General features: G+C 33.7%; 1 protein-coding gene across 1 annotated transcript in view; it reads left to right on the forward strand.

Moving 5' to 3' along the window:
- The window catches only part of DIAPH2 (diaphanous-related formin 2), a gene marked incomplete at its 5' end in the record, with an annotated part of 376543 nt that overhangs the window by 129671 nt on the left and 223064 nt on the right, over positions 1–23808 (forward strand). The window lies entirely within an intron of this gene.

Below are 23808 nucleotides of genomic sequence, written 5' to 3' on the forward strand. Positions count from 1 at the left end.
CCCGCACCTCGCTCAGCCAGTGAGCGGGAACCGGTCTGTATGTGGGATCTGAACCCACGGGTGGGAGCGCCGCCGCGCTTCCCAAGCGGCGCACTATCCAGTGCGCCACCAGGCCGGCCCCTTCTTAGAACATTTTTAAAAGAATATATATTATGAAAACTTTATTTTTTTACACACTTTCAGTTTTGCCTAAAGGATGGCTCTCCTTTATTTAAAAGAATCTGACATAGATAAAGAACTACTTTAGTTGTTTTATGTTTTTCTTAAATAATTCAGTATCTCTATTGGAATCATTAATTGTTTACTTCACATAACTATTTACTGAAGGTCCTACTCTATTCAAAGAGCTATAATTCTAAGTAAGACACCACAGTGCCCTTAAAGTGTGTAAACCACTGTATGTTATCTTTCTGAAAGGTTCTGAATTCTGTGTTTTGAAAGTCTCAAATCCCCTGCCAGCCATCACAGAGACTTTGCTACTTTTTCTACTAGAAAAACAATTCCTAGTATGCTATTATAATTTTGTTGAGAATATTTGATTTTCAGATATAGTTATGTTTCCATAGATACATCTAGATTAGATATCCATTCTGTGTCAAGAAATGAAAATGTGAGATTTTCATAAGATGATAAAACAATTAAAACAAGTTAGCAACTTTAAATATTTGAAATCCTAACATTAGAAATGTACTTATTTTCCAAAGTAAGACAATAGCATTGGAGACCAGAAAGATGCCAGATCTAATAAACCGAGTCAGTTGCATTTAGAGTGCTAATAAATGTCTTTTTGAAAGGTCATCTCCATTAGTTCCTCTGTTTCTGTCCTTGTGGATTTTTTTCTCTTTCTCTCTCTCTCTCTCATTTCTTTTTAAAGTGATTACTGGTGTATCATAACTCACTTCTAACTAGAGAACTTGATAAATTATTTAAAATGTCTGTATTTAAGCAAAACAAAGCAATAGAGAACATCTAAATAGTATAACAGCATAAGTAAACACTTAATTTCTTTAAAGATATTTGAAAGAAAGAGCTGCAAAACTAAAGTCACTGTCACAAAGATTAGTAAATTTCCTCAAGGTCAGTTACTTTGTGGTATACATGAGTAATTTTTTTTATGAGTTTGCATATCAAGGTAACATTTCAGACTTTTACAAAAACTATGAATGTTGCATAAATCCATATTTTGATGATGATAATGTTATGAGTAGGTTTTAAACACAAGGGCCCCTAAAAGAAAATATACAGAGGTTTAAACAGCCAAGGTAATTTAAACTTGTTCTTTTGATGACAACTTCTTATACTTTTATCTAAGTTGTTCTAGTAATTGGCATGAAGGGAACTGCCCTATCAGCTAGGAATATCATAAAGTCAACTTCCTACTACCTTGTAAGTTATTGATAATTATAGGAATTTCAAATTTATATTACACAAATTCCAAAATCATTATTTTGTTATTTTTTGAAGAGTAGGCATTGTTGGTGTATGCATTTCTTTGTGACACTGTTTTATGAATTAAACTTAATAATGACAAATAATTTTATTTTTGCTAAAAATATAAAACAAAAGGGTATAGATATTGCTCGATAACATCTGGTCAGAATCGTATATAGACGTTAGGATGAAAAAAGTCAACGAAAAGTATAATTATCCCAATAAGCATTATAGTTTAATTATTATGTATATAGATAATTAACAGTTTCAATTATATTCTAAGTAGATACACAGGCCTGATAGAGATTGGGCTTTGAAACAACCTATATTGTATATACAGGACAGAATTTTTTTAAAAAAAATGTTGTTAGCCTAAGGTTCCAAAAAAATAGGAAAGTGAAAATCAATGTGGAATTGTCAAGTCTGCAAAATATCTTACCTTGGGATTGTACAGAACTGGTTCTGAAAGAAAAGTCAAAAACTTCATCCTCCAGCAATGTTCTTTCATAACGTAGGACTAGAAAAAAAAGGTAGAAATCAAGCTACTGCGATGTAATGATTTAAAAATTAATCCATATTTGAGACCCCTGCACCACTGTGTTATTTTAACATAACCTCCTTCTGTCACTTATAAAGAGCTAGATTCAGACCATTATAGTTCAGGCAGGAATATATTACCATTGTAACTACTGAAGACTCCCTGCTACTTAATTTTTTTTAAGTGTGCGCATGTGTGTCTACGTGTGTGGACTGGATACACTAATCTAGGAAAAGTCTCTGTGTAACATTGAGCATGGTATTTTTCTAGACATCTTTGGTCTCAGAGGTCCCCATTAAAAAGGATAAGGATTGCTACTTCTCAAACCTTGTCAGATACTGGGCATATTACCTGCATGCACAATGGAGGCATTGAGGATACCAGTCTACCTTTGTGATAACCTTGTTTATACACTTATAGAACATATCGACTACTGTATGCATTATTTCTACAACACTACCAGAGCTTTGCTTGTAAGATTTTGTAAGAAATACACAAGAGAAAGGAATCATAGGCCTTGGACTCTGAAATGTCTGATTCAGTCACAGTGATGCTGTGCTCAAATGAACTATAGCAGATTTAATGAGCAATCTAGGACAGAGACACATGTACTGGACACACTAGGGAAAGAGATTACGTGTACAGGGACTAATTAGCATGAAATATGAATACATTCCTATAAGTAGTCTTGATCTATGGGACTCCTTCATTATTGGGAATGATTTCTGCATGAAGTTAATGAAGAGAAATTCAGGAGTTATGCTGTATAAAGAATTTTAAAATAGTATTTTAACTTTTTGATTCTGCAAAGGCTCAATTTCTGGAGGAAAAAAGAAATTGCATATCATGAAATGGTATGAGCAGATGAATGTGGACCTATTTTCTACAAAGTCTCAAATTTACAAGATGCAGGGACCTGTAGCTATCTTTCATATGACCAATCAACTTAATTAATAAGTAGTTTGACCTCAATCTCTTGAATTAGAGATGCACTAGATATTGAGTATCACCTTGATATTTTTAAAAAGGTGATGTGGAAGTATTCTAGAATATATATTGCTAGCCAGAGATTTGAGAAGCTTGGATTCAGTTTTGGGGGGTTCTAAGCATCTTTCCCAAAGGAATCAATCTTGAGGAAGGATTTAGATAGATAAAGTAATTAATTCGTTTTGTTTGTTTAAGGTTCATGAGAAAGGGAGCCAAAGAAGAGGTAGGAGGAAGAATATTCAGAAATAGCTTTAACGCTGATTTAAAAAAATTCAGGATTGTAATATCCATTTGAATATTAGACATTTCATTCTGTTAAACAACATTTTTATTCTTAATTTGAGATTTTAACTTTAGCATATGAACACTTAGAATTTAAATGTACTTTTGATAATAAGCACTTTAAGTTTGAGGAATTAAGCTTATTTTCACCACTCCCACTCCCCTTCAAAACAGTTCAACATTGGATTGCTTAAATATATGGGTAGATTTTATGTAAAATACATTATTAATGTTAACATTTTATTTTGTGTATGAATTCAATAGCATTTTCCATGTGCTTTCTGTTTGCAGACGTCTTAGAATTTGCTACAGAAGTCAATATTCTGGAAGAAAATTCAGTATTTTTGAGATGTGAAATTAGAACAAAAGCAACTAAAATAGCCTATAAACCTATTTTATAGACTATTTATAAGAAATAGATTATTTATATGTGGACTCATAGGGCTGTGTGCCATTTAGCAGAAAAATAGGCTCTGTATCGTGTTTATGTTCAGTATTCTCATGGTTTCCCACAATACTGAACTCACACCTTTATATGGACAAAATGTATGTAAGTGGAAGAGGGAGTTAGTGGAGCTGATGATAAAAATAGAATACGAATATATTTAGAAATGACCATAATAACGCTATCTGTCCCACCTTTGAACATGTCAAAAAGCACATGATTTTGTTAATTTCATTCTTATGGCACCTTTTGAGAGAGAGAGTTGACTGACCAAAAGTGGATCATGAGTCAGACTAATTCTTTTTGTGACTGTACTTTATGGGAACATATGTAAGTTTAGGGACATTAATTTAAGGGAGGTGTAGTAGATATATGACAATCATTAAAATAGCAGACAACATTTGCTGAGTGTGGGACATTTAAATTATGCTTCATAATGTGCTAGATGAGTTTATGCATGTCTCCTCATTTAATGCTAGCAGATTCCTTGTGGGGTATAGGGACTATTTTTTAATCTCAAATTTGCAATTGAAGAGAAAAATTCAAAGAGCTAAGTATTTTGATTCAAATCACACAAATTTGAATGTGAATCTTTCATACAATTGAATGTATGCCTCATTTTTAAAAATAATAGATTATAATTAAACATTGAGATGAACAAAAGTTTCTCTTGAACCAGAGGACTTTTCTGTTTAGCTGGGCAATAAGATGATCTCGTTCTGTCTTTTGTGTACTTTACTGGAATACTGTTGTTGGAAAACTATACTGGGCTTTCTGCTGGTTTGGTCTCAGGCTTATGTATGTATCCCTTGCTGCCTTTCCATGCACCTTTTGCTCTTGCAAATGCTTGTAATCTGACCTAAATGTCCTTTATTATTGTAGTTGCCAAAACACAGGGTCTCTTTCCCCCAAGGGTTGCCTTGGGGGATGTTTTCATGTTCTTCTTCATATCCATTTCTGGTATGTATGTTCATTTTATACTATTTAGAAAACATAGGAGAGGCTTAAAAAGGCCCTTGAATTTATTAACACCCAATTGCATGCAATACCCAATGTTTCCATTTTGTTATGTATTTTTTCAGTGATTGTGTGTGTGTGTGTTTTGCTGTATGTGTATCTTTATTTTTTTAATAAATCGTACTTTATTGTATATGTAGTATATACTCTATCCTGCTTTTTAAAGCTAATCTTCTATTCTCTACAAATACATGGTTTGAATGGCTATGTAAAACTTCCTTGTAGGGATATATCATGATTTATTTAACTATTCCCTAGTTCAATCTTTAGGTTGTTAACAATTATTTGATGTTATTATGCCACGTGGAATAGTCTTCTATATAAATCTTTTTGTAAATCTCTGATTGAAATTACTGTTGGAAGAATATCAGCTATTTTAAACTCTTGTTATGTATTGCTAAGTTGTTTGTGGAAATGCTGTTCAAATGTATATTCCTACCAGCCGTATATGCATGGCAATCATTTAGAACCCTCACCAATTCTAAGTATCATAATTAAAAGAAAAAAAAAGTCGAATTGATGGGTGAAAACTGTATCTCTGGCTGGCCAATTAGCTCAGCTGGGTAGAGCGCAGCCTTGTAACACCAAGGTCAAGGGTTCAGATCCCCGTACCAGCCAGCCACTAAAATAAAACAAAACAAAAAATATATCTCATTGTTTTTATTTATATTTATTTGCTGACCGATTATGTTAAGCAGTTTTATTACATATTGACCACTTGTGTTTCTATGTCCATTATTTGTTCATATATTTTTACTTATTTTTATGTTACAGGGATAGTAGTTTTCTTATTTCAAGATCTTGTATGTTTATATTAACCCTTCATTACTTTTGCTACAGTTGAAGTTTTTTCCTAAAGTTTTCATTTGTATTTTAATTTTGTTTTAAGATACCTTAAGATGAACTGCAGTTTTGTTGTTGCTGTGGTAGTGGTTTTTGTTTAAAATTGGTGGAGCCTTTTAAACTAGAATTTCCCTTTTAAATACAAAGGTTTTACTGTAGTTACTTCAGGGTAACAGAGAAGAGTATAATAATTGTAATATAGACTCAAGAGAAATTATACAAGTTGTGCTATTAATTATCCCTGGCTTCTATTCAAATGGAACTAGATTGTTATTTTCGTATTCCCTTTCCTGAGTCTCCATCTGTGACAGTCTCTTGGCAGGATTTCAGTCCAGTTCTAATTTTTATATTTGTGATTGGAGCCCAGCCAACTTCTCTTGCTTTCTGGGAGGAGCTCCCTATCATCATATATCTATTGGCTTGGAACTCTTGTAATGGTGGAGCAATACATGTGAATGTGAGGACATTCAAGTTTCCTAAGACAAGTGTGTCAGATCTATGTCATAAATTCAAAGCATATGAAATCTGAAAGTAGCCTTAAAGATCATGGTCTAAAAATCTCACCATGTGGATGAGTCAAATCCAAAGATACTGCTTTTGCTTGCTTTCTAGCCACGCAGAGTTTACTAAAGAACGATAAACTTGGTTGATTCCCTGACAGCCACATTACGTTGTAGAGAATTTGTAGTTATTGATCTCATTTACACATTTAATTTCTACTCTCTGTATGGGATTATAATATTTTCTTGATTTTCTGGTTTAGGCATGATTTTTTTTTTTATTGCATGACTTATTGCCTGATTCTTTATTGTCACAAACTTTGTAGGATGAGACTTGGCAAATAACCTAGCCATTTGAGTCCCCCCCCCCCTCCAAATGTGATATCTGTGGTATTCTGTCTAAGGCATTATTATGAAAAACATTTATTAAACACATTTACATGTTTGTTAACATAGTGAAACAAGAGAAACTGCTTTTCACAGTTTACATAACTTAACAAAACATATCTCAATCAATCTGAGTGCTACTTAACTTATAACTCTCTCAACAGTTTTGCCTAGCCATCATTTCCCAGCTTGGGATGTTGTAGATGTTGTACGCTAGAAATATGTTGGGCCCTTAGATGAAATATATTATTCCCTTCTGACCTGGCAGGACTGCAGGTCACATCATCAGATGTCAGAGCTTTGAGCAAGCCTGCCTCTCTGGGTGGTTTACCTTCTTCAGTGATTTGAGACTTGTGCTTGTATTAGATGTACTTTCAATTTCATGTGTGTCTCAGCTTTTTAAATCTGTATTTGGGTTGTTTTGAAAGGTTTTCATTTTAATATGTAGATTGACACATTTTTAAACATGTTGCTGGAGGCACTTTTGCACTGCTACATTTTAGAAAACAAAATAATAAATAATACATATGGTGTTTATTGTTTTTCTCTCCTCAGTCTGTCTTTTGATGACTATAACCTTTCATTGGAAGTATTAGTAACATTTTTTTCCTTCTTTTTCTTTTCACTGTTTAAAAAATAATAATAGTAAGAAAAGGTTAGCTTTTCAGCCAGGCCTGGCATTTCCTAGTTTGAAAATATACTGTTCATTTTTTAAACAGACTTTGTTTTTTAGAGCACCTTTAGGCTTACAGAAAAATTAAGGAGAAAGTTCGGAGTTCTCATATACCCCTGTTCTCCCTCTGCAGAATTTCCTGTTTTATTAACATCTTGTATGAGTGTAGTATATTTGTTACAATTGATGATCCAAAGTTGATAAATTATTAACCTTAAAATCCATAGTTTATATCATGTTTCACCCTTTGTGTTGTACAGTTCTATGGGTTTTGACAGATGCATAATGCCCTGTCTACTGTCAACTGGTATTTGACTTATCCTTTGACAACAGATTAGTCATCTCTTCTTTGGTTCATTCATTTATTCACTCATTTTGTTCACACATTTTTCCAGTAACTATTTATTGAGTACTTCCTGTGGTAAGGCATACTGACAGATGCTGCAGGAAGTTGCCAACCTATGCATCTCTGGTGATGAAAAGAGGTAATGTGTGAGAAAAGGCTTTACAAAAGAAAAACCTTTGCTGGCCGAATTGTATGATAGCCAACTGATAACTGGATTAGGATTTCTGCTTGTGAAGTGTATATCTCACTTCAAACAGGCGAGGCATGTTCCAATTATGTTTCAGACATTTATTTGCAGAAAAGTGGGGTATGGGGGCTATTTTAACTAGTGGCTGTTCTGGGCATTTCCGTGTTTGTGATAGATTTTTCTTCGTATCTTTCCTATTAGAAATTGGCAGAGGCATCTGAAAAAGCATTATTTTTTCCTTGAAACTAATTATTTGTTGATCCTGGGCAAGTATAAGTTAGTGGAAAATTTTGGCTTTACTTAATGAATTTTCCCTTACAAACTTTCTGCAATAAATCTACAGAATAGTGAGAAAAAAATATACTATTTACATTTCTTGCAATGTGGGTGGGTCAAACGTGGTTTGTTTTAGTTACTGAAAGAAAGTATTCCAAATTAATAAATAAATAACAGTAGAAATGAAGAATATAAATGTAGACTTAATTGAGTTAAGTCATCTGCTTCTCTGCTTCTATAATTCTTTTTCTCTTTGTGAGGTTATAGATTGACTAGCTGGCAGTGATGCCTCCAGGCGAGACATTAGCACAATTTCCTGATAGATAATTACATAGTCTGCCAACTTTTACTCTTGCAGAGGTTAGTTGTTATTGTTTTTGTAAGAGTTTAATTGAGAGCATGTGATTTGAATTCAGAAGATCCAACTTTAAATATTAGTATCTGTGCAAACAGGGGCAGGTGTCCTGACCTCTCTGAGTCTCAATTTTCACTGAGTCATGATAATAATACCTTTCTTATATAAATGTTAGTATGATTAAATAGAATAATGTACATGAAAAACATTGCCATTAATTACTACTTAGAATTTGTTGTGATGATAATGATTATATTGTAATAGACCAAGTAGGAATTCTTGATCTGTGAATGCATTTCTAATGTTTTTTAGGTGAATTTATTGGACATTCAGATTTCTTTTCATGGCTATTGGCTACACTTTGGAAAATTTTCATATTAAATGTAGAACTACAGTATTCTTTTTGTGTGAATTGGGAAGTGAGTACTTTATTTTCTCTCTCTCAGGCTTCTGATTTATATGTTCATTGAGCGAATGTCAGACCATTGCTATGTCATAAAATAAAATCCAGAAAATAGACGAGTTGCTCATTGAAAATAAAGTCTGGTCAAAAGTACTTGGACTATATTACATTTTAAAATATATCAAGATAGCCATAAAAGAGGATCTTGAATGTTATAAACAAAAAGAAGTGGTAAATGTTTAGGTGATAGATATTCTAACTATTCTGAATAGATCATTATACAATATATGCATGTATTGAAACAACAAGCTGTACATCAGAAATATGTACATTGAAAAAAAATTAAAATAACCCCCCCAAATAAATATAATAAAATAAGGAATGCTTGGTCTTTGAGTTTTAGTATCATAATACCAGCTTTCTGCATGTGTGCATGCACATGCACACAACTTCCATATCCTGAAATACTGTTTCTGTTCATTTCTGTTTTGTGAGGTCAATTCAACTTTGATAGTCCCATAAGAATCAAAAAAAATGAAGCAATTATTGTCACTAAACTGGAGAAACTATTGCGTCTTATCGTCTTGTTTCTTATGTTTGTTACTTAAATTAACATTGAGCCAAAAATTTAAGTGAGTTCATGTTGAAAAACACTGCTACAATTTGGAACTCACAGTACTTGGTTAAATTATATCAAAACAAATCAATTTTAAGTAGGTATGAAATTCATTGAAGATGCTTTTATTTTTTTAAACAACCTTAGAGTTGTGAATTCTTAAAGAATAGTTGTCTGGCAGTACCTGTAGATTAAAGTACGTGGACGTCAGTTCTGATTTAGTTCAAATTTACTTATTTAAACATTTGGAAATATGATTTATTTTATCTTGAGTAAAAGTTGGAAAAACCAAGTGGACATTGTTTTTTGATTTAAAAAAAAGTTCACAAATTCATGACTGTAAATATTACTAGGATTAGAACTGTTTTCCCTACTGGAAGTTTTTCAAATGAGTGAATGCCTTTTTGTGAATGTGAGTAAGCTTCATCAATTTTAGCATTTCAGTTTTAGAGGATCTTTGATGAGTTATTTTGCACAAAAAGCTTTATCTCTCAAACTCTTGCTATCTGCTTGACAGAGAGGATTTGATGACTTTTTGAAAACTCCCTTCTGTTTAGCCTGAATAGTGTTTTAGTTGCCCTGTGACAAAAATGGAGCCGAGAATTGAAAGGCCAAATCAGAAGGAGTTTTATAGTTTGAGATGTTTTAAGTTTCATGGATTTATTTTATATGTATATCCTGGAGGGGAGTGGGTGTAGATTTTGATATTGTTCATTTTTGTCTGTTAGGGAAGTCAGTTGACCAGAATATGAATTTACTTCTTTATATAAAAATAGTAATAATTTGGCTTTTCTGGAGGATAATTTAAATGGTACATTGCAGAGATTTAGTAGAAGGGAATTGGTAGGCATGCTATTAATATTTATGAAGTATTTTGAGGGCCATGCATGAAGGCTGTATGTAAATATACTACCAATAAAATAACACCACTAATACAATTGAGATATTAAAAAAAGAAAAAAAATCTACTTGCTATCTAGTGAGCAGAGAGTTTCTTTCTCTAATTTGCATTTAGAAAGCCCCAAATTAAAATGCTAAAAGAAAGGCAAACAATTTCAGCCAGTGTTGCTGGTATTGTAAATATGACTTGCTTATTTGAGATAATTTTAAATAAATACTCTTGACATTAATACATCATGCTTTCTGATCATGTAATGGTAAACCACAGAATATTAGAAACATGCTTGAGATGGGCATAGTTTTTATCACAGTGCAACATTAATTGCATGCTTCTACATCTTCAAATTAATTTTTGACATCTCTATATAGACATGGACTTGTATAAAAAAAGTGAATAACTTTTCTATCTATAGGAGTATCATTTGTGAACCATTTTAACAGTTTTCTATTTGGGCATACAACAAAGAAAATATGTAATGTTTTCTCTTGCAAAAATACTTAAAGAAATTGTAATTTTGCAGTAAAAAATAAATCCGCTAAACTGGTAATATACGTGAATTCTTTAGTCAAATCCTGCACATGACCATATAGACATTTTGGTCTATATTGTAAATTTTCTGGTATCTTCTGTTTCTTGCTCTTTAACACAGCTATTTCTCACCTTTTCTCTTCTTTAACATCTTTAATGCCCCCACCCCTCAATCCCCAAAGCACACACCACACAAACACATAGAGACACACGAACATGTACACACCCCTGATGACCTACCTCATAATTCACTGACAAATCTGGAAACACTAGATCAAGAACCCCTTCATGTTTCCCTGCTAAATCTACCAAATTATCCTGTGTCTATATTTTTACTATTTCCTATTACTGTGGACAAAAAGAGTACCTGCACTTATGAAAGAGCAACCTGTCCACTTCTGCACTGGTTTCTATCCCTCAGTGATTTAGCTTCTTTGCCTATGCCATATTTATTTTTTCTTCTCAACTGGCTCATTTTCAGCAGCATACTAACATGCTCTAGTATCTCTTTTGTTGATGTAAAGAACCCCTCTTGACCCCATAGCCTTTTCTAACTATTCCTCATCTCTCTGCTTCCCAGAAAGCAAACCCCCTTGAAAAATTTCTCTATTAGTCTATTAGTTGCTATCTTTACATTCCCATTTCACTCTTTTTTTTTCATTAAATTTTTATTTTGTCAATATACAATGTGTATGGTTATTATGGCCCATCACCGACACCTCCCTCCCTCTTCCCTCTCTCCCCTCCCCCCCAAGAATGTCCTTTCCGTTTGCTTGTTGTAACAGCTTCAAAAAGGTATAGTTTTTGTATCTTCTTCCCCCCCCCCCCGGTTTTTTTTGTGTGTGTATGTGGGTGAATTAATTTGTTTATTTTTTAGCTCCCACCAATGAGTGAGAACATGTGATATTTCTTTTTCTCTGCCTGACTCGTTTCACTCAATATTATTCTCTCAAGGTCCATCCATGTTGTTGCAAATGGCAGTATTGCATTCGTTTTTATAGCTGAGTAGTATTCCATTGTGTATATATACCACATTTCACTCTTCAGCCTACTCCAACTAAACTTCCATCCCTATCACTCCAGAGTCTACTTTTCTCAACAACTGTTGTGACTTTCAATGTTTGTTTCTTAATTATTATTTTAGCCTCTCAACAGCATTTGATATAGTTGATCACTCCCTCTTTCTTAGAGGAAATTTTTACATTGGCTCCCATGACTCTGCACTCTCCTTCACCAGCCCACTCTTTCTCAATTTGTTTTTTTCACTATTTTGGTTGCTTTCGAGATATGTTTTGGGGATAGAACCAATAAGACTTGCAGATGAACTGGATGTATGGGATAAAAGACAAAAAGGGCGCAAGAAAGACTCAGTTGTTTGGCCTGAGCAACTTCATGGTGCCATTTATTGAGAAGGGGGAGACTTGGGTAGTAGCAGAGTCAGGAGTCAGGAATAAATACTTCTGCCTTGGTCATGTTAAGTTTGAAATACCCTTTAGACAGAAATCATAGTGGAGATGTTAGGTAAGTAGTTAGATTTTGAGTCTGGAATTCCAGGGATCAGTCATAGCTAGAGGTATCAGATTTGAGATCATTGGCACATAGATAGTGTTAAAATAATGTATCTTGATGAAATCACTTGGTGAAAGAGTGTACATGGAGAAGAGAAGGAAACATAAGATAGAAGCCCGGGTGCATTCTATCAGTTAGAGATTGAAGAAAGGAGGAAGATCCAGCAAAGCAAATTGAGGAGAGTATGGCCAGCAAAAATGGAACAGTGTGGTCTCGTAGAACCAAGATAAGAAAATGTTCCAAGAAAGAAGGTATGATGAAATGAATTGAATGCCACTGAGAGATTAGATGCGAGGAATAGGAAGTGTTCACTGAGTTGACAAAACATTGAGATTATTGATGCCTTTAGGAAGTTTCAGAAGACAGTTTGAACTAGATGCTATGTTGGTAAGAGTTGAAGAGTGAAGCAGAAGGTGAGAGTATAAGCAGTGTCTCCAAAGAACTCTTAAAGCTTGGCTGTGGAGGAGTGCAGAGAAGGTGGTATGGGGGGGGGGGTCATGATACTGGCAGGGGTTTTGTTAAGATGGGAAATGCTGAAGTATCTTTGAATGCTGATGGAAATAATAGAGTTGGGGAGGAAAGGTTCAAGGTGTAGGAGAGAGATAAGAACATAAAAAATGAAAAAAAAAATGAAAAGGGAGAGGTTGAAGATCCTCCTGTGGAAGAACTTAACTTTGATGGGAGGATCCTTTTCGCTTTTGTAATAGGAAAGAAGAAGATGCTATAAATGAAGGTTTATTTGCTGATGGCATGATTAAGGTGCTCAATTTGATGGTTTTTATTTTCTCATGAGTTAGGCAGCAACATCATCACCAGACAGCTTAGCAACAGTGTGAGTTGGGTTGATGAGTGGATCATTTGAAAAAATATGAAATAATTATTGGTATAGTGTTGCTGTCATTGCTGGGCAATACTTAGTGTTCATTTGGAGTTGACTTATTACTTTAGAGTGCGATTACTCTTCCCAATTATGTTATTTTCTCAGAATGCTATATAAATGCAAGTCTGGAAAAGGATGTAGAAGCATTAAGGGAAAAGAGCATTGAATATGGGTGTTAGACAATGATTACTAATGCCAAGTACTACTTATTGGGCCATAATGGAATTGAAACTAGATGGGGAGGTAAGCGAGGACAGGAGAGGAATGATGGATAATGGGTCAAGGGCCTGGTGGCCTTATTGACACTTAAGAATTAATTCAGCAGGGTTATTTGATCAATTAAGCTGGAACTACAGACAAAATGGTCATCAGATATTGTGATTGAATTGGAATTTGGGAGGTTGTGTTATTTTGGGTAATAAAGTTGTGACCATGGGACTGAATGGCTGAGGCTGGATTTAGGAAAATATAAGATGAAGAAGTTAAGAAACTGAGAGGCTAGATAGATCTTGGATATGGATGAAGTCACTGAAAACAGCAACAGAAGTTAAGTGGACAAAAAGACTGAGCCAGTTGCTATAATCTTTCATAAATGAGGAGGAGTAACTAAGAAATCTGAAGATAAGATGAAAAAGATGGTATAGCTGGATTATGCTAGCTAATGCCTGTTTCTCTCACAAGGGTAGTATGAAAATTAAATATTGGCAAACCAATTACCTTATAAACTGATGACTGAACGAAAATCACTTCATGCATTGTTAGAGGTAGCCCAATGAAAATGGATTCCGTTGTGTTTATCAGTTCAGATGGTGCATTTAATGAGGAAGTTTAAGTGGAATGACATTAATGATGACTAGCTGTGATTATAATGAATGTTTCGAGCTTAATCAGTTAGGTTTACATAATATCCCCTATTTAAAAAAGTATGTTCTAAAGAAAAAAAATGTATAGATATATAATTACAAAGCATTTAAAAATAAACACTTCAAGTATTTAGCAGTTATAACAGTTTAGGGGACAAAATATGCTTTTCTGCTCTGTTTCATAGGAAAAGTATATAAAAGATTTACTTGAAACATTTCAGATTGTTCAAGTTAGCCAATATACTTTGTCGGATAACAAGGCTCAAGAGGAGTCCTGATGTTTTTGTCTTGGTTTTCTGTGATTGTGGAACCTCAGTTCCACAAATTGAAAAATGAGGAGGTTGCATTAGATGTTTTTAAGGGATCCTCTACCTCTGCTCTATGATTCTAAGAAAAAGAAATTTGAAACATTTTTATGGAAATTATATCTTAGTTTTTATTGTAGACAAATCAAAATATTATGTGCTATGTATATTTGTACCACCCTGATAGTGGATTCCAAGCTATTAGTGATAGTGTGATTTAATACTTGTGGTTTTCCTTTTATTCTGTAATATCATTTAAATAGGCTTTCAAATAATTTCCTTTACAGCAAGACCAGGAACATAGTATAGTATAGTACACTAAGAAACACTAAGAAAAGTCTATTTATATATTATCTTTTTATTTGGATATCATTTCAAATGTATAGAAATTACTAGATTAAGAATACTACAAAGAACACTTCTATATATTCCTTACCCAAATTCACTTACTGTTAACCTCCCCCTTCTCTCTCTCTCTCACCCATCTAACCCCCTTCTTCGCCCTTCCCTCCCTCTCTCTTTTCCTGCCTCCCTTTCTCCCCATTTTTATCCATTTATTCTTTAGCTTCCTTTAATCTGGAACACTTCCACAGCCATTCCTCATCCTTTATGACACTGACATTTCTGAAGACTGTAAATCTCCTTTTCTTTAATACAATATTCCTCACTTTGGGTACGTCTAATGTTTCCTCATGATTCAATTCAGGATATGCATTCTTGGCTAGAATTCTGCATAGGTGGTGCTGTATGAGGTATCACATCTGGAGGTACACAATATCTGTCTGCCGCTCATTGGTAATGTCAATTTTGCTCATTTGGTCAGGGTCTTATACAATTTCTCCAGTGTATAATTTCTATTTTTTCCTCGCAGTTAATAAGCAGTCTGTGGGGAGATGCTTTAAGACCATGCAAATATCCTGCTCCTCTTAAAAATGTTCCCCTAGGTTATCTAATATTTACCATAATGGTTGTAAAATAATGAGTTTATAGCCAATTACAGTATTCCCTCCACACATAACAGTTGGCTGTCAGCATTCTACTGTAGGCATAGACCTCTCCTTTCTCACTGTCTATCTTTCTATCTATCAGTTGCTTTCTTATCAGTATGGACTTTTAATTTCTATTTTTCAATGGTTTATAATTCTTCTTGTAATGCATTATTTTGATGCTCAGTTTTTCTCAGATTTGTCCAGTGAGAGCCCCATCAAGCCATCCTTGGGACATGCCCCTATTTTTTTAAGCACTACCTTACTTTCTGACATAAAAAGACATTTTAGTTTCATCTTTAGCTACCCTTCCACAGCCTTGCAATCAACAATTTCTCTGAGGAACCTCATTCCTTTTAGTAGTGAATTGTATGAGGGACCACTTACCTTCGTTATAGCTGTGTATTCGTTGCTACCAGAATACAAGAAAAGATAAGTTACTTTTAAATTAACAGAGTATAAAACATTAAAAATGTAATCAGGATATGACTTTTTAGCCAAATCATGGAATTCCACTTTAACATATGTCTCTAGGTGTGAGATAATTTCAAACCCATATGTAGTAGCCTAATTGTGATTAATAAGTTTAATTTTTATAAATAATAATTAATTTGTAAGTTAAAGAGCTAGCAAATACTTACTTGACCTAACATAGGAAAACACTACTAATTTATCTGATTTCCATATATTAATACTCTACTTGAATTGCTTCAGTGGCTCAGTTAATAAAATAAGAAATTAAAATATCAAACAGAATTAGGTAAGGGATTTTAGTGAGAAAACAGAATCTCTTTCCACCTCAAAAAGTTACAGTTAAAAAATAGCTTTAATAATCCTTGGTGGAGTAATATAAATGGGCAAAAATTTCTTGAATTTATATTTTCCACTTTGAAAATATGTCAGATTATGGGGTTTCATAGAGTTAACTCTATATGTGGTAGTTCTTTGATTTTTTAAAAAAATATATCTTTATTGTAGCTGGGAAATGACATTGATGAAACAAATTCCTGCATGTTCAATGAATTGAGAAATTGAATTCAAACTTCAATTGAAAACTCCTACATTCAATGTTCTATTTTATTTTCTGAAATCACCTGTGTTTATTTTAATTCCTGTCCCCCTCCTAAGCATCTAAAAAATTTTCCCTCACTCTTGCATTGCTTGATAATTGATCTTATTACAAGTAAGCCTATGCTGAGCCCCAGCGACAGAAATGTAGTTCACATACTTAAATACTTGCTATCAAACTTGAGATATTAATTGAGCATTTACTATAATGTAAAGCACGGTGCAGAGAGCTCTATTTCTTTAAAAGCTGTTTGAATTACTGGTGTTTCCAGTGAAGCTAGTGGTTAGAGTACATTCCTTCCCCACCAAACGGCATTAGACCAGCTTGTCAGATGTGTTACTCATTAGGTTGCAAAGGCATAAGGTCGGAACTTGAGGTTTATAACATGATGATGTTTGATGTTTTCTATTTATTATCAGTGCCATATCTTGCAGTGAAAACAAATATACTTTTTAATCTTTTTTCTCTCAAAATGCATTATTCTTAAAGTCCAATATTTTTGACTATTAATTTTTCTCTAAAACATATCTTGGGATTGAGGGTGTACCTTTCCCCCCTTTATTATGACAGTGATGATCAAATGCTTGCTTTTTGAAACATTTTCCTGACATGTCTGAACTGGGTATGTTTTTAAACCAGTGCTTCTTTTTGATTCATCTTTTCCTTTTATTGCCTTCTGCTTTATAAATAATCATGTATTCTCACTTGGTTCATTAAGCTGTAGTGGCATAATTATGAGAGTATATTAAAAGAAGTGTGTTTAGATTGACCCAGTCCATATGACACATCATCAACTCACAAATAATTGAACTATGTTTTTTGGGGTATTTTTTTCCCCTCCTCTGGAAAGGAAATACTCTTAGTACTAACATTGAAACTGGAGTCATCTTTGGACTTTATTCAAATGTGTCAGTTTTGTGAAACCATACAAAGATGTTCGCTTAGCTTAAGGGAAGAGAAGAACTTTGTTATGCTCTTTGAGTGTTACATTAAACTAGATCATTGCCTGAGGATCCTATTTAATATGTCCATCTGATTTATGATTTTTTTGTAGTCCTTTTTCCTTTGATTTGTCTTATCTTTGGAAAACTTGGCATTTATTTCTATTTTATTTTTTACACTGTCTCAGTGAATATCTGTACACTCTTCTTTCAGTAATATTATTTGTTGAATTTAATGTAAATTATTCGGAATATTTTGTTTTGAGTTTACAATCATGGAGTAGAGGAGGTAACATGGTTTGTAAGCTTACAGAATGATTTTGTTGAAAGTATCAATTTCTATAAATTTCTGAGACTATAATTAGCTTTCAGTCTTAGATAATATCTGGAACAATATGAATGTAAGTATACTTTTATTTTCATTTTTATTATCGATTTAAAGAGACTTTAAATTTCTACAGCAAATCACATTTCTTTCTTTCTGGCCATCTATTATATAATTAAGGTGATATCAAAGACTGATTAGAATACTTAAGTCATTGAGATTTTAATTCTTAATTGTACAATTTCCCCTGCCAGGGCTGTTAACTTTTATGATACAGGGAGGGTAGAATTCAGTAGAGACACTTATTTATTTTCTTTTATGAACAAGGCTGTACAATTTGCATTTTTTCCAGGTGGTATTGGGAATACGTGAATAGATCACACAGCTGCTGGTTTGGTGGTTTGGGGGCTATGTTCAGCAGATGCTTCCAGAATCTGGAATTTGAAGTATTTTCAAATATATCTAGAGACACAGATATCTGTTCTCAGATAACATTTCAGATAATATTTCAGATAACATCTATTTCTTTGATGTCTTGGTGGTATATATCTGTCTTGCTTTGTTTCCTATTTTTTGTTTTTGTCCCTCACCCCCAAGCCATTTTAATGGTTTAGAGAATATATTTACTATAACCTTTGAATTAGATGGTCATTCCTATTAAATAGCTAAATATATTTTTAAGGATAATGTGTGATTTCCATAATTAGCTCAATAGTTTACCTACAAGAAAGAAAATGAAAACTGCAGTCAGCCTCATTTCCATGGCTCATTCCTGTGTTAGAATCATGTAACTGAGCTAAAGAAGTACCACTTTTCTCCATTTAATCTGAAATGAGACAGCCTGTGAAGAACTTAGGCCAACCTGATTTTTAAAATTATATCTGTCATTAGCTGATTTGCTTAAAAATAAAAGCTGACCAACAACAGAGATTTTGGGTGCTCATGATTCAGTTTATAGGCCTTCAATATAGTGGTGACTGAATATCAGTGCTTATTAAAGCCAATTTATTTATTAATTCAAACAATATTTATTGAGCACCTATTACAGTCATGTGTCACTTAACAATAGAGATGCCTTCTGAGAAATGTGCTGTTAAGCGATTTCATTGTGCAAAAGTGTGTTATAAAAGGGAGCAGTAATGAATTTTCCTATTATCTACATTGGCCATAGTTGCATTGGTGTGGGCCCTCTAATTATGTTATTAAGCCTCTTTGTGCCTCACTTTCCTCATCTATTTAATGGGTATTAGAATAATACCACCGCCACAAAGCCATGAAAATCAAATTACAGGTAGGGGTTGTGCAGGGCACTCAGCAAGCACTTAATGAGCGTTAGCTAACTGTTAAAATGAACAGGCTCAGAGGAAGATAATGAATAGATTTTCAAAACCATTACATTGGGTTGCTGGTTGTCACCATCCAAGAAGAAATATCCAGTAGGCTTGGAAATGCCATTCTAGTCTTGTGCAAAAATTCTTTTAAAGTATATTCCTGGGAGTGAAATTGCTGGATCATAGAATATGTACATTATCAACAAAACTAGAAATTGTTGCAATTGTTTTATTAAGTCAATATTTGTTTAGATTTGTCCCTGTATTTATCGTTTTCTTTGCTCAACATGCTTTCATATGTGTTAGACCTTCCTTCTGGGATGATTTTCTTTCACTAAAGTATGTTCTTTAAAATTTCTTTTAGTGTGACTCTATTTGTTTTTTCTGAAAATGCCTTTATGTTGATTTCTTTATGAAAAATATTTTCTATGGATATATAATTCTGAATTATTATTCTTTCTCAACACATTGAAGATATTCTTACCCAGATTCTGGTTTCCATTGCTGTTGATAAGTAAACTCTAACTCCACATTTGTTTCTTCTAAGATAGTGTATTTGATTTTAAGATCATCTTTCTATCTTCGATGTTATAGAGTTTTGCTACACTATGTTCAGGTGTTGATTTATTTTTATTCATCCTACTTTGGATTCTTTGGGCTTTCTTAATCTGTGTATTGTGTCTTTCTGAATACTGGAAAATTATGAGCTATTATCTCCTCAAATCTTGCCTCTGTCTGCCTCATTCTTCCTTTTCTGACCTTCTGAAATTTGGATTATATGGAAATTACACCTTGTCACTCTATGCTCCATTTCTCTTAACCTCACTTTCACATTTTCCATCAATTGACCTCTCAGTGATATATTCTGAAAAATTCCTTTAGTTATATCTTCTACTTCATGACTATCTCTTAAGCTGTGTCTCATCTGCTGCTAAACCCACCATCTGAATTTTTAAATGTTAATTATTACCTTAGTTTTACTTTAAGAAATTCCATTTGATTCTTTTCCAGATCTGCTTAGTAATTTTGATAGTATCTTATTCTGTATTAATATTTTCAATCCCTTTTATTCTTTAAACATATTAAACATGCTTATTATTTCTTGTACATTTCTCTGTGGGAATATTTTGAGGGTTAATTTCCTTCAGAGGAGATTCGTGTTTGCTTTTGCTAGGATGCTACCAACATATGATCATGTTAAAATTTTGGCCTAAGGTTTTTCTTAAGACTATTGAGGAGCCGTGAATTCAGGCTTTGCGACGGCTGGCTTTTGACTGAAAATTCTTAGAGAAGATTTTTACCTTCTCCATTCAGCATCAAGATTTGATATGGGCAATTTTATTTTCAGGCCTCTTGAGAGATGGTTAAGTTTATTTCTAATTTACTGTTAAACTGAGGTGTAGTCCTCTACGGTTTATAGGGTCATATCCTATTACTCTTTCCACTCTCATCAGGCCCTGGGCTTGGTTTCCATTCCCTCATACTTGAGGCCTCAGAAACTGAAGCTCAAGTTCATCTGGGTTTAGCAAATTTTCTCAAGGTCAAAGCTGGCTCTACTCATGTCTATCTCTCTGAGTTCATCTTTCGCTTAGTTTTTGGCCTCCAGGTATTTCTTACTTTCTTGACAGATTATCTGTGCATTTTAAATCGTTCTTAAAATATTCATCATGTTTAGTTCTTTTCACTGGGAGTTTATGTCAGGGTATATATCTCTACTGTATTTTCAGAAACAGAAGTTCAAATGACCTGTTTTTATGTGGACATGTGACATTTCAAAATGAGTTTATTCTTATTTTACAGTTTCCTAAACATGAGATATTGGTACTTGAATACAGAAATTATGGCACTTGGTCTTTTATGAATTCCAACTTTGTTATTTACTTTTTTTTATTGTAACATACTTGATTGTACATATTTTGGGGTACAGGGTTGATTTTCAATATTTATGTACAATATGTGATGATCAAATCAATATTATTAGTATGCTTTGTTATTTACTAATACTCATTTTTAGACAAGAGTAAGACATTATTATAACCACCTATTGAAGAGTGACTCCGGGGGTGATTTCATGAGCAAGAACTCTTGTTCTGTCGATAGTTGTACTTTCCTGTCCCTCTCTCACACAGTTCTGCCCCTTGTCATTCACAGAAGAAATTTTTTAAAAAGGGAAAAGCCCAAGAAAAAAAAATTAATACAGTCTGCACAGAGCATTATGTTATTAATAGGCCCTTAATAATGAATGTACATGTGCTTCTGTGTATATATATGTGGTTTGATTCTTCAGCACGGGACTGGGAGATATTGAGTGAAAGCTGCCTGCATGCAGTCCCTTCAGGCTCTAGGAGGACTCACAGAGGCTCTGCTTATCATGTAGAGTGAATTGACACTGTAGGATTTTGCCATAGGAAGATCTGTCTTAGTTGTTATCTGCCAGCAGTAATGGGTTTTACCAGGGAAACACATATGCAAGCAGTTAAGTTTCATACTAGTGATGGAAATATAAAACATAAATTAATTATAGAATAGCCATTATTAAATGCAATATGCACCAATAAATGACTGGGGCATCTTAAATGCATTTCAATTATAGATATAAGGGTTGAAGGCCAATAACTATGGAAAGACTGGCTTTGAATTTTTTAAATTAGCATACCTTTTAATTTCTAATGTGTAAAATTTAGGAATTCTTAGTTTGGCAATATAGTACTTTCATTTAATTCAGCAAGCATTGTTTTCAATGCCTATTCAGTGCCTATTACATGTCAAATGGGTAATAGTCTCTAGTGATGCAAAGATGGTCAAGATATGGCTGATGGCTTTAAGGAGCTCACATTTATCGGGGAGCTGGATATCTAAACTAATGATAATGCAGTATATCCAGGATAGGAACAAAAGACTGTAGAGGCGTAGAGGAGGGAGTAATTAATTCTGCTTAGAAGAGTTCAAGAAGGCATCCTAGAGGAGATGGTATTTTAGCCCAGCCAAATGTGTTTAGGCTGAGAAAGACTGGGATATAAAGAGTATTCAGCAAAGATGTACAGGCTTTGAATTTCCTGACTTTGTCCAGGAATGCTGAAGACTCTGGTGAGGCCGGAGCCTTGGAGTACCTGGAGGCTATTACATTAATTTCAGGCCAGGTTTTCAAAGGCCCTGAATGCCATGCTTATTACTTAAGCTTTATCCTATAGGTAGTGAGAGAAAAATAAAAGATAAGTAGTAACATCTTAAAATTTTAAAAAGATAAGTTTAGTAATGAATGTGTTGAAAAAATTGGAGGAGTTAGAGTGAAGGGGAGAAAAAATGCAAAATAAAACAAAAATACAGTAGACTACTGTAAATTCGTAGCTCTTCTATACACCTTAATACATTGTGGTACCTATTCATTTGTTCCCCTCAAGACACAGATTGTGCTTTAATCATTTTTGCATTCATATTGCCTACCATAGTGCATGTTATAACTGTAGAATAAATGAATTAGTGAGTGAATAATCTGACCAATAATTGTTTCAGGCTCTAAACAAGGTAGTAGAAATGGGGGCAGAATTTTGCAGGGGGAGAGCAGCCTTAGGGAAAGAAGAGCCAATGATGACTTAAAGATTTCTTCTAAGATATATATTGGATCACAATGCCTTTCACCTATGTAGGGAACAGACAAAATACTTTTCAGGTAACTGGGAATGAGTTCATGTTAGAGCATCTTTATTTGAAGGTCCTGTAGAAGAGGTAAGAAATTGGATTTATGGGTCTGCCACTTAGGGACAAGGCCTGGGCTGGAGATACAGATTCAAGAAACATAAACACATAGATTAATGATTAAAGTTTAATGTCAGGGTAGTGGATTGCAGAGGGCAAGAGTATAAAGTAAAAGATGCGAGCATGGGATCTTTGGGGTCACTTGTATTTAAGGAGTAGATAGAAGAAGAGAATACAATATGGAAAACTAAAAGACGAGTCAGAAGCATAGGATTGTTTATCAGGGACGTCTTGTCTTTGAAGTCATTGAGGAGAAAGTTACAAGAACAAACTGTGTTGGTAATTTAATTAATTCAGTATTTTCCTGTATGGATGCATAGCTATATGTGGATATATATGTAACATGCATATATTAACATAGACTTGAAAGATAGCAAGATCACTGCTATCTGGTGTTACATAATTTTCAGGTCTTAAACCACTAGGACAATTTCTAGGAAGGAGTTAAGAGAACAAAGAGTAAATACTTCTTGATTCATTTTTTCATCTAAGAGAATGGTGCTCTTATTTTTCTAGTGATCAGCTTAAAGTATTTTTTTTTTCATTATGTGTGTTTATGCATTTCAGTTTCATTGATTACATGCTTTAAAAGGTTTTAACGTGGCCACGTAGTGAGGATGTAGCTGTAAGAGCCTTTATGTGGTGGTAAACTCCAGCATTTAATAACTGCTGAAAATGCAGCATCTTCTCTCTTATTGTATTTGACAGGCTTTTTGTTATTATTTTGATACTCATTATTTTGCCAAGAGGTAACTCATTCCCAAAGGTACTTTATGCCAGGGAAATTTCATTCCACTTTGTGTAGAAAGCTAGGTTTTATATTATCTTTTGAATGAGCATTTTTACTTCGGATTATAAATTACTGGAATTACTTAAGCAAAATTCAAACTGAGATTCTTTATTTTAAAATTGATAATGACCATGTGCATTGAAAGGCTAGACCAGAAAACTGCCAGCAAGTAATCATCTTTGCCTTTGGGAAACCGTTGAGTCATTGCATCATGCTTGAGTCACAGTCGAATATATCAGTGGATATACTCACTGATTCATTTCCGTTCTTTTTGTTAG

The sequence above is a fragment of the Galeopterus variegatus genome, unplaced genomic scaffold, assembly GCF_000696425.1.
Source record: "Galeopterus variegatus unplaced genomic scaffold, G_variegatus-3.0.2 Scaffold1536, whole genome shotgun sequence".
Classification (NCBI taxonomy): Eukaryota; Metazoa; Chordata; class Mammalia; order Dermoptera; family Cynocephalidae; genus Galeopterus; species Galeopterus variegatus.